Source organism: Staurois parvus, unplaced genomic scaffold (genome assembly GCF_062004578.1).
Source record: "Staurois parvus isolate SC_StPar_1 unplaced genomic scaffold, SC_StPar_1.0 ptg000074l, whole genome shotgun sequence".
Classification (NCBI taxonomy): domain Eukaryota; kingdom Metazoa; phylum Chordata; class Amphibia; order Anura; family Ranidae; genus Staurois; species Staurois parvus.
In genome coordinates, this window is record NW_028317870.1 from 1,668,854 (window position 1) to 1,681,121 (window position 12,268).

The window sequence follows — 12,268 nt, forward strand, 5'->3', positions numbered from 1 at the left end:
GTCCATATCAGTATAGATATCCAGCATGATATTTTCCCAATTGAGATCTGATGTGTTTTCAAAGTGTTCCTTTAATTTTTTTGAGCAGTGTAAAATATGAACAGGTCAACAAAGATGTCTTCAAAATGCATTCCACATATTCTTCTAAGTGCCCTCTAGTAATTCTCTTGGTGCTCCTGATTGCCCCTTGAGTTACTAATACCTTAAATAGGTCAGAAAATCTTTATAGTCCTTTAGCCAAGCATGAGTCCATATCCCTGGAACCCTAACTAGACCAGTCCTCAGAGCTGAACAAGAACTAAGTGATCACTGGTCTTAAAGTCAACGGGGGACTGATGCTGCAGCCACATAGGTAACTATAGATGTTTATTTTTTTTAAATCCTGCTGTGATGGAAGTGTGGGTGGTACAGAACACATGCGGAGGTCAAGAGGGATTTTAGGGCCCCAAAATAGGGCCCCTGACCAAGGGGTTCTTTATTTTGGGGGTTGAAAACCAGAGAGTCAGATAAGGAAAAGGCCACAGGGCAATTGTTTCAACATTGTGAGGGACATGCAGAAATATAACAGGGTGGCAATAGGGCACAACAAGGGATAAGTCCAGAGGAATGGGGCAGCAATCTAGTACAGCAGGGACTTAATCCAGAATCACAGGGCACAATCTGGGCGCAATGAGTAGCAGGCCACAATCACAGTCCACGGTCAAAGGGCGACAGTTCAGGCACAAGGGACAGGTGACAATCAGGTACAGCAAGGACTTAGTCCAGAGTCACAAGGCAACAGTCCAGGCACAGTGAGTAGGAGGCCACAATCCAGTACAGCAAAGTCCAGGGGCACAGGGCAGCAGTTCAGGGACTCACCACCTAACAGTAGCCTCTTGAAATCGAGACAGCGTGGCAGGGGAAAGGAGATTTGGCAGGCAGAGGTTCTTCATAGGCACATCTTGGGTCCTCAGAGGGCTGGGTGTCCTGGCCTTTGTTATCCCACACTTTTAATTCAACCAGAGACCTCGTGGTGCCGAGGTGTTTGTAACTATCCTGAAGCAGGATACAATAATTTGTGTGCTTCTTACAGAGGCCAGGGCTGGTGCTAGACTATTTTGCACCCTCGGTAAGACCAGCTACTTGCGCCCCCCCAAAAAAACAAAATAAAACCTGAAATAAAGCTTAAAAATAAAAATCCTTACCAACGTTGCAGTCATGTCAAGACTGACTGGGGAACTGGGATGAAGTGTTGTTGTGCGCAGCACGTCTTGCGCAGCACCTCATTGGCTGGATACCTCTTCTTCATGGATTTGCTGAAGTTTGCAGGAGACGGCTTTGTCTCCAGCTAACATCATCCAATCCTGTCTGGGGACAGTGACACCAGGACCCAGAAGTGACATTTTACACATTGCTTCTGGGTCATTAACAGGAAGAGGAAATCAGTGAACAGGTGTTCGCTGATCTCCCTTCTACTGGTGGCACCTACCATGCAGGTCCCATCTTCCAACAACTCCCCATCATGCTGCAAATTTTTCTGCCAAAAGAACTGGCATTTTTTTCAAGCCCAGTGTGCATGGACCCTAATGATAATGCTGTATGTGATCTGTCTGCTGTAAATAAATGTCCAAGTACACGTGTGTTAGTTGAGATACAGTTTTATCACCCCAATCACCCACCTAAAAGATAACATGCAGCCAGGGACCAATGCTATGGCTATGTTTTCCTTCACAGTTGCAGCAAAAGGTATATCCAATGTCACATTTGGTGAGTAGCACTGACACCAAACAGGAACCGGTTCAATGAATGGGATCACACAGATATGTCTAGAGAAACGCTTGGTCTGCAGTTGCAGCACCATATTTACATATGGGGGAGTTTAGAGAGCGCCTTAATTTACAGTATGCAGCATATTTTATACTTTTTTTTTTATATACTCATTGGAATTTAGGAATTTTTGTATCTTTCACAAGCCCTTATGTATTAACTATTTGATGGGCTCCCCTGTGCTCTGTTTATTTCTGAGTCTCATAGATAATTGTATGAGTAGCCTCACTAACATGACAATAATGCAATGCATGTTTTGTGATACATACTACTGTGTTAATTGACACAATTCAGTCAAAGAAAAGGGTGATGACATGTTACAAAAACACAGAGTGACTGAGCATGGAAGAACTTGGCGAGAGAGCTCCAGATTCTTCGCATACCAAATGCGAACAAAGCAAATTAAAAAATAGATTTATGCTTTTGCAACAGTGTGAACTTTACATATAGAAAATAATGAAGCATGAAAATAACGTCATTCATTATGTCTATTCTGTGTCATGCATAAAGCCATCATAAAGTCACCAACTGCAAAATGACAGTAGGTGCTGTCAAATTTTCTGATATATACAGTTGTGTTCAAAATAATAGCAGTCAGACATCACTAACCTGATCAATCATTGTTTTTGGTAGAAATGATATTTCTACATGGCAAATAATTTACTAGCAGGTGTAGTAGAGTAATAGAAATCCAACAGACCCAACAGTCATGACATGCATGCTGCTGATTCTGTGTCATTGAATCACTAATTGAAAGGGGCATGTTCAAAATAATAGCAGTGTGGAGTTCTATTTGTGAGGTCATTCATTCTTTGAAAAACAGGTGGCAATTATTGCCCTTATTTAAGGAAGGAAGGCAGCAAATGTTGTACATACTGGTTACAGTGCATTTCTCTCTGAAATTCTGAGGAAAATGGGTTGTTCCAGACATTGTTCAGAAGAACAGTGTACCTTGATTAAAAAGTTGATTGGAGAGGGGAAAACATATAAAGAAGTGCAGAAAATGATAGGCTGCTCAGCTAAAATGATTGCAAATGCTTTAAAATGGCAACCAAAACCTGAAAGACGTGGAAGAAAGCGAAAAACTACCATTCGAATGGATAGAAGAATAGCCAAAATAGCAAGGACTCAGCCAACAATCAGCTCCAGGAAGATCAAAGAAGGTCTAAAGTTACCTGTGAGTACTGTTACTATTAGAAGACGCCTATGTGAAGCCAAGCTATCTGCAAGAAGCCCCCTGCAAAGTCCCACTGTTGAAAAAAAGATGTGCTGAAGAGGTTACAATTTGCCAAAGAGCACTTTGACTGGCCTAAAGAGAAATGGCGCAACATTTTGTGGACTGATGAAAGTAAGATTGTTCTTTTTGGGTCTAGTGGCCGAAGACAGTTTGTCAGATGACCCCCAAACACTAAATTCAAGCCACAGTACACTGAAGACAGTGAAGCATGGTTGCGCAAGCATCATGATATGGGGATGTTTCTCATACTACGGTGTTGGGCCTATTTATCGCATACCAGGGATCATGGATCAGTTTGAATACATCAGAATACTTGAAGAGGTCATGCTACCTTATGCTGAAGAGCAAATGCCCTTGAAATGGGTGTTCCAACAAGACAACGACCCCAAACACACCAGTAAATGTGCAACATCTTGGTTCCAGACCAAGAAGATTGACGTTATGGAGTGGCCAGCCCAATCCCCGGATCTTAATCCAATAGAAAACTTGTGGGGTGACATCAAAAAATGTAGTTTCTGAGGCAAAACCAAGAAATAGAGAAGAACTGTGGAATGTAGTCCAATCATCCTGGGCTGGAATACCTGTTCACAGGTGCCAAAAGTTGGTTGACTTCATGCAACACAGATGTACAGCTGTTCTCAGAAACAGTGCTTATACAACTAAATATTAATTAAGTGATTCAAAGGAAAGCAAAATCTTCAAACATTTTTCAGTTTGTATTCTTCTTTACAAACTCAAACATTATATAAACACTGCTATTTTTTTGAACAGTCTAATATTCACTTTTCTTCAATTTATTTAGAGGAACAACACAAATTTGATATATTTTTCTGCATGTTCTGATTTGGAATAGAATGTGTAGTGTTCCCAATGCATTTGTGTGTATGGAAATAAAAGCTATTAGAAGCATTTTGAGCTTTATTCACTTTTTTCAACACACTGCTATTATTTTGAACACAACTGTATATATATATATATATATATATATATATATATATATATATATATGGTGCAGCGTGTGCTTTTATTTTCTTGACATCAACAAAAATCCTTGTTTTGCCTACTTTTCTGTGAGATATATGTTAAAGAGGATCTTCAGTGTCCTAAAAAAAGAAAAAAAAATTAAGTCAGCAGCTACAAATACTGTAGCTTCTGACTTTTAATATAAGGACACTTACCTGTTCGGAGATCCTGCACTGTCCTCACTTGGGTTTTTCACTGGTCTTTGAGTCCCTGCTGCTGGCATGTTTAGTAATAGAAGCCATCTGTGAGGCTTCAAAGCCAGCTTCCTATTGCACATGCGCAAGTCACTCTGTGCTTTGTGAATGGTCCTGCAGCTTTCTGAGACCTTTTATGTGTCCCAGAACATAATATGATTAAATAACATAGCAACATTACTAGCGCTGTGAAATGATAATTAAAAATACAATACAAACAGTGACTGAATAACCAAATACCAGAGTGAACAAATGCCTTTAAACGCACAAAGTGTTACATAAAGAGAATATTCCCAGAAAACAAACAATGAATGTGGTCAGTTCGAATGATTCCTTCAGATTGGTGTAACCCGCCCACTCTTATATTCTCTTCCACCAAAATTACATCCTCAAAAAAGTTGAATTCTGTTGTCTCAAAGCCATTGTTTCTAATATTCGAGCTCTTTAATGGCTGGCATGTTAGCACTGGATTGGCTAAAGGCCAATGTGTGCCTATCAGGGCAGCCAGCCTGAACTAGATAGACTTGTAAAGCTGTGGGCCCTTTACAGTTTTACAAGTCTATCTAGTTCAACTATAAAAAGGGGGGGGGGGGGATTTTTTTTAGTTATTTATTTTTATATCCTATACTCACAGTTGATCCCGAGGAAGGCAAAAATTACCCCGGCAAAACATGATCCAATTTGCTCCTTCAGGGGGTAAAAATCTTTCCTGATTACCCAAGAGGTAATTGGATATTCCCTGTATCCACTTTACCTATAAATGTTAGTATCCAGTTATGTTATGTGCATTTAGGAAAGAATCCAGGCCTTTTTTAAAGCAATCTACTGAGTTGGCCAGAACCAACTCTTGAGGGAGTCTATTCCACATTTTCACAGCTCTCACTGTGAAGAAACCGTTCCGTATTTGGAGATTAAATCTAATTTACTTTCAGAGTAAAGAGTGCCCCCTTGTCCTCTGTGATGACTTCAAGGTGAATATCTCTACACTATATGAACCACTGATGTATTTATACATGTTGACCATATTCCCCCCTTAATCTCCTCTTCTCGAGAGAGAATAAATTCAGTTGCTCTAATCTTTCCTCATAGCTGATCTCCTCCATGCCTCTCATCAATTCATTTGCCCTTCCCTGCAATTTCTCCAGTTCCCCAATACCCTTTTTGTGAATTGGTGCCCAAAACTGAACTGTATATTCCAGATGAGGTATAACTAATGATTTGTACAGGGGTAAAATATCTCTCTCTCTGGAGTCTATACCTCATTTAATACAAGAGAGGATTTTACTTGCTTTGGAAACTGCAGCTTGGCATTGCCATTATTAAGCTTATGATCTACCAGAACCCCCAGATCCTTCTCCACAATTAACCCCCCCCCCCCTCACAGTTGTACTCCCTCTAGTATGTAGGATGCATGGATATTCCTAGCCCTCAAGTGCATAACTTTACATTTATCAACACTAAACCTCATTTGCCACATGGTTATCCAATTAAACAGTGCACTGAGGTCAGCTTGTAAGTTGGAGACATCATGTACAGATGTTATTCCACTGCACAGCTTGGTGTCATCTGCAAAGACTGAAATGTTACTTTTAATCCCTATATAATTTATAAAATGTGTTAAAAAGTAAGGGTCCCAACACTGAACCTTGGGGTACACCCAGGGGCAGACTGACAACTCATGGGGCCCCTGGGCAATAGGGGATCATGGGGCCCCTGTGTCCTTGCCCAAACTCAAAAAGCCTATGAAAAAAAAAAAAAAAAAAAAAAAAAAAAAAAAAAAAAAAAGTACCAGGGACATCTCATGGGGCCCTCTACTGACCCGGACCCTCGAGCAGTGCCCAAGTTTCCAAATGGTCAGTCCACCCCTGGGTACACCACTAACAACCCTAGACCATTCAGAGTATGAATCGTTAACCAGTATTCTCTGAATACTGACCTTTAGTCAGCTTTCTATCCATTTACAGAAACTGATTTTTCCAAGCCTGTAGACTTTACCTTACACATTAGCCATGTGTGGGGAACTGTGTCAAATGCTTTTGCAAAATCCAATTATAGCACGTCCACAGCCACTCCAAGGTTTTGCTCACCTCCTCATGAAATTAAAATCAGATTTGTTTAACAACTTCTGTCTTTCATGAATCCATGCTGTCTGTTGCTATAAAACATTTTCCGGCAAGAGCTCATCTATGTGGCCTTTTATTAAACACTCCAGTATCTTCCCAATTATAGTAGTTAAACGAACAGGTCTATCGTTACTTGGTAAAAACTTTGATTCCTTTTTTAAATATATGCACCACATTGGCATTATGGCAATCCAGTGGTACTATGCCAGTCATTAAAGTGCCCCTAAAAATTAGAGACAATGGCTTTGAAATGACAGCGCTCGATGCTTTTAGAACCTGTGGGTGTGTGCCATCCGGTCCAGGTGCTTTATTCACCTTTCACCTTTATTCAGGTGCTTTATTCACCTTTATTCTGTCCTAATACTTCTGGACCATATCAATTTTGAGCCATTGTGGATCATTTGGAGCTGTGTCAATATCATCCCCACTATGGACAGGAGCTCCCCCATGCTACCTTGTATACACAGAGCTGAAGAACGCATTTAATAAATTTGCCTTCTCTTTGTCCTCAGTCACCCACTCTAGATTATTTTGTAAGGGGCCTACATGTTCAGCCCTGACCTTTTTTACTATTAATATATTTGAAGAATTTTGGGGAGTTTGTCCTGCTATCTTTTGCAACCCGTCATTCCTTTTAAAATTTTGCAGCATAGATTTCCTTTTTTACATATTCTGTTATATTCTTTGTAATATTTAAACGATGATAGTGTTCCTTCATTTTAAAATTTTTTTAAAAAAGCTCTTTTCTTTTTATTTATAGCTTTTTTAACTTTGGCCGTAAGCCACATAGGTTTTATTTTTAGCCTTTTAAACATGTTTCCCATAGGAATATATGATGGTGGCCCTGGTGCCTATATTTAAAAAGAGATCAAAGTCTTCACAAAGTAACTAAAGACCAGTTAGTTTAAATTTTAGTTAGTAAGATATTTGAGAGTTTATTAAAAAAGACCACACAGAACAGTTTTTGCTAGAAAACCATTTTTAAGCAATAGACAGCATGGACACTTGAAAGACCAAGTTGTCAAACAAATCTGCTTTCTTTTTGTGAGTAAGTAAGCAAAAACTTAGACAAAAGCCTTTGGCACAGCTGGTGTACCTAAAGGTTCAGTGTTGGGACCCTTACTTTTTGACCTATTTATACATGATATAGCGTTTGGGATTAAAGTACCATTTCCTTCCAAATTGAGCAAGACATGTCATCTGTTGACCTTAGAGCTTTACCATAGGGTTATGGGAAGTACCGATGCTTGCTCCAGACATTGTCACCCCTTACTGATTCGTTACTTCATCTTTGGTACAAACAGAATTGCTTATTATCGTTGACCTTGGAACCTTGTCCTCTCACATTATTCTTCGATAATCCAGGTTTGCCCAATGGTATGCCTAGCACTTCTTTTGGAACTTATCATAGAGAAGACTGGCCTATAGCTAAAAACTTTGTGGATACTACTTCAGGTTGCTTTATAAGCATTTATCAGCTTCTTCCTGTTCAGGCTCTATAGAATGGCTTACTGAACTCCAAACTCTTTCTGCAAATCTCTCTTCTCTACAAAAAATATACACAGACCTCTTACGTCATTCAAGAATATGTGCTCCAGTTCAGAACCATTGCATCACACGTTATCCTATGTATACCGTCTCCTCCTTTCTAAAACTTCTAGGAATTTACCTAATTTCACTATGGTCTTGGGACCTAGGCCGTGAGATTGCCTCCCCACGAATGGCAGAGGGCCTTTCAATACACACATAAATCTTCTATTTCCTGCTACATACAGAAAAAAAAAAAAATTACAAACTGATTTTCAGATGGTACAGGGATCCAGTTCTGGTCCACTGGATGCTCCTGGTGTCACCAGACACCTGATGGAGATGTTCTGAGGAAAGGGGAACATATATTCACATCTAGTGGGAATGCAAGGGAGTCTACCCATTTTGCTGTAAGATTTTTTATATTTATGATGGGATTTATGATGAGTCTCTGTCACCTGACATTCTTTTGTCCATTTTACAGGGTTCATACTGTGACGGAGGTGTAGGTGGGACAGAACAAACGCAAAGAGCAGTGGGACACACAAGGCTTTTGAGTGATTTGGAGGGGACACGATGAGTATAGCAAGGTTCTGGCAAAACAAAAGTTAAGTCCGTACCACAGGGTGGGACACATGACAAGGATCACCGAGTTCTGGTAGGCAACAAAGGGTTACGCCCGAGTGGCACACAACAGGGCAGCAAATTGGCAGGCAATGGGTTAAGTCCACGTGGCACACAGCAGGGTGGTAGGCTCTGACAGGTAATGGGTTAAGATCGAGTGGCACACAGCAGGGCAGCAGACTGACAGGCAATGGGTTAAGTCCGAGTGGCATACAGCAAGGCAGCAGACTCTGGCAGGCAATGGGTTAAGTCCAAGTGGCACACAGCAGAAGGCAGACTCTGCAGGGCAATGGGTTAAGTCTGGGAGGCACAGAGCAGAAGGCAGGCAATGGGTTAAGTCCGGGAGGCACACAGCAGAAAGCAGTCTCTGGCAGGCAAGGGATTAAGTCCAACTTGGCTGTAGGGTCTGGCCTCAGCACAAGACCTCTCACAGCATACTAGGTTGCGAGCAGGGGGAGATTCTGTGTGCCCGGGTCCTGCTCCGGTATTTATCTCCAGAGCAGGACACTCCCCGGTTGCCAGGCAACGGTCGCCCTGGCATCGGGTTGCTGTGGAGACAAGTCCCACCCCCTCACCCCGGCTGCAAACAGGGAGCACGGTCTTAGTCTCCAACGGGTGCAGAGCTCGGGAACATTGGGGCCATGCTGTGTCCGCCGAGACAAGGGAAGGGGGGCGCATGGCAGCGTCCAGTGGCCTGCATGTGGGGAATCCACATGCAGGCACAGTGGGGAGGCAGACTCTTCGGAGCTTGGCCGAGAGCAAGGTGTGGGGTCCGCAGCAGGAGGCAGATTCCTGGTGCCCAGCACACCACTTATGTGTGCTACGTGCAGGCACAGGGGCATGTAATGGGGAAAGGGGGGTGCAGGGATCCGGAGGAGTGGGGAAGAGAGATGGAGCAGGGGGGACCGTGACAGCCCCTCCCCCTTTTATTTTACAAGTACCAAAAAGGGGACCTCGGCGGGTTTACTTGGAAACACTTGTGAGGGGTAAGCTCACCTACTGAGGGTCCTGCTGCTGGGATAGCCCGTCCACATTTTGGTGTTGGCTTCCACGTTGATATTGGATGGTGAAGTTGTAGGGTTGGAGGGCGAGGCTTCATTTCAGGAAGCGCCCGTTACCCCCGGACACCCTATTCAGCCATGTGAGCGGGTTGTGATCCATGAGGATGGTGAATTCTCAGCCATATAGATAGGGTTGAAGTTTTTTTAAGGCCAGACAATGGCCAGCCATTCCTTTTCAATGGTGGTGTAGGCGACCTCCCTGTCCAGAAGTTTCCAGTTGATGAAGGCAATAGGGTGTTCCTCTTCAGTCTCGTTCACTTGGCCAAGGATGGCCCCTAGGCCGTAGGTGGAAGCATTAGTTTGTACGTGAAAATGTCTGTTGTAGCCAGGTGCAGCCAGAACATAGTTTCTTGCAAGGGTTGATTTGAGGTTGTGGAAAGCAGAGAGTCACAGGCTGTGGTCCAGTTCACCATCCTAGGGCTGTTTTTCCAGGTAAGGTCGGTTAGGGGCTTTGCCACAGTGCTGAAATTGGGAACAAATTTGCAATAGTAACTTGCAGTGCCCAGAAAAGGCATTACTTGTTTTTTGGTCTGAGGGGTAGGCCAGCCATGGATCGCTTGGACTTTTGCGGGTTCCAGTTTCAGTTTTCCTCCCCCTACTCAGTAGCCTAGGCACCTCAGCCATTCACAGCTGACATTTGTCTGGTCTTACTGTCAACCCTGCCCCGCATATGCAGTCCAAGATAGTCCCCACGTGCAATAGGTATTCCTCCCAGGTGTCACTAAAGATGGCTATGTCGTCTAAGTAGGCACAAGCGAATCCCTGGTATCCCTCCAACAGCTGGTCTACGACTCGCTGAAAGGTGGCGGGTGCATTTTTCATAACCAGGAATATCACCAGGAATTCAAACAGTCCAAAAGGGGTAATGAAGGCGGAGCATTCTATGCCCTCCCACCAGTAAGGGCAATTTGCCAGTAGCCCTTACTGAGGTCCAGGGTGCTGACATATTGGGCTCCGGCCAGTCGGTCCAGTAATTCATCTATGCGCAGCATGGGGTAGGCGTGTGCCAGCAGTGAAGACACAAAGTGCAGTTGCAATAAAATCTGTAACTTGTATTGAATAAAATACTAATTTACAAACATCGTAGGCAGGAGGGCATAGCTAGAGGGAAAAAAAAAAAAAAAAAAAAAAAAAAAAAAAAAAAAAAAAAACACACTTCAGTTCAAATGCAGAGATACAGTGGGAGGAGATGTGCTGACAGCATCTGCTCAGAATTCGGAGTGCAGCCTGATCAGTTCAGTCCCAAAAGGGAGGCTTTCTTGCAGGATGGCGAGTCCCTAACCTGTCCTTTCCCATCAGGAACCTGTCTCTACCGCCAATCAGTCTTCCTGATAAGTGGAGTCTCTCTCCGTACTCTATCCATTTTGCAAAAGTGTGCCAAACTTGGAGGCAGGGATTTATAAAAGGCTCTGCTGACCCAATATGGCTGCCAGGGGTTACCTGGGGCAGGGTAGCCAAATGGAACGCTGCTACCAAGACCCAGGAAGCTATAGAGAAACCTTGTTTCCCTTGACTTCCTTTCCACCTGTGGTACCACTCAGGTCAAGAGTCACCTACAGTGGAGAAAACAGAATAAACCTGCCTACTTACATGCAAACCTTAATGCGCTTTTTGATTTGGCAGCTATGTCTTTTCTCCAGAGAATAATTTCAATTCAGCTAACTGTGAAGCTCGGGATGACGTGGGTGTCCTCTTGTACAATTACCGTCCAATCACTCCTAGAAGTGGAGACCGGGACTGCTAGGACAGCGGAAGGGCACAGGTACCGGTACCAGGAAGCTGGATCAGTATGTTAAGGGAAGATATGATCACCATGTATAAATACATAGGTGGTCCATAGAGTGAACTTGGTGTAGCGTTATTCACTGTACACAGTCATTACAGAAGACAAAGGGGCACTCTTTAGGTGTACAGGAAAAGAGATCTAAATTCCACATACAGAAAGGATTCTTCCCAGTAAGAGCTGTGAAAATGTGGAAGAGACACACTCAAGAACTAGTTCTGCCTAACTCAGTAGATTGTTTTAAAAAAAAGAGCTGAATGCATTCTAAGTGCACAATATTTAAGTGGATATAAAAAATGTATAGGTAATAATACCAGACATTGTTAATCCATGGACTATCCAATTGCCTACTTGGGGATCAGGAAGAAATCTGAAACATTATAATAAGCAAAAGGCAAAGGAAGCATCTCTACTCACAACCCATAGGATTAATGTTCTCTCGATGCAGCTACAACACTTATCTGGATGGGGGCAAGGGACTAGACATTGAGTTTACTTTATTCAGTCCTATGCAAGGAAAGAGGGTCTCATATCAGTACTAAATAAAGGCAGTTTTGCTACTCTAGACCACTCTGTAGACAGAGTTTGCTATAGTGTAAAGATCCTATTCAATGCTAGTGCCTTTAATACTTTTGCTTTAATATGGAAAAACACTGAGCTTATAAAAATGGAGAGATTTACTCCTTGGTAAGAGAATCCACACCATAATGAACCTGTTTCAGAACGATATGCTGAAAACCTTTCAGCGCCTAAAAATGAGAAGCTCTCTTTCTGCTCAGAGATTCTACCAATTACCAATACTAATTTTCATGGAGATGCATGATTCAATCTCTCAAGACTATGGTGTTTACCGAGTTTAAAATGCCTGTACTTGAAAACGCGGGGATATC

The 12,268-nt window shown here is 42.6% G+C and overlaps 1 protein-coding gene across 16 annotated transcripts in view; it reads right to left on the bottom strand.

Annotated features, from left to right (window-relative positions):
• PLEKHA6 (pleckstrin homology domain containing A6) overlaps positions 1-12,268 on the bottom strand; it is a 605,411-nt gene that overhangs the window by 488,787 nt on the left and 104,356 nt on the right. The gene's annotated exons all lie outside the window — the stretch shown is intronic.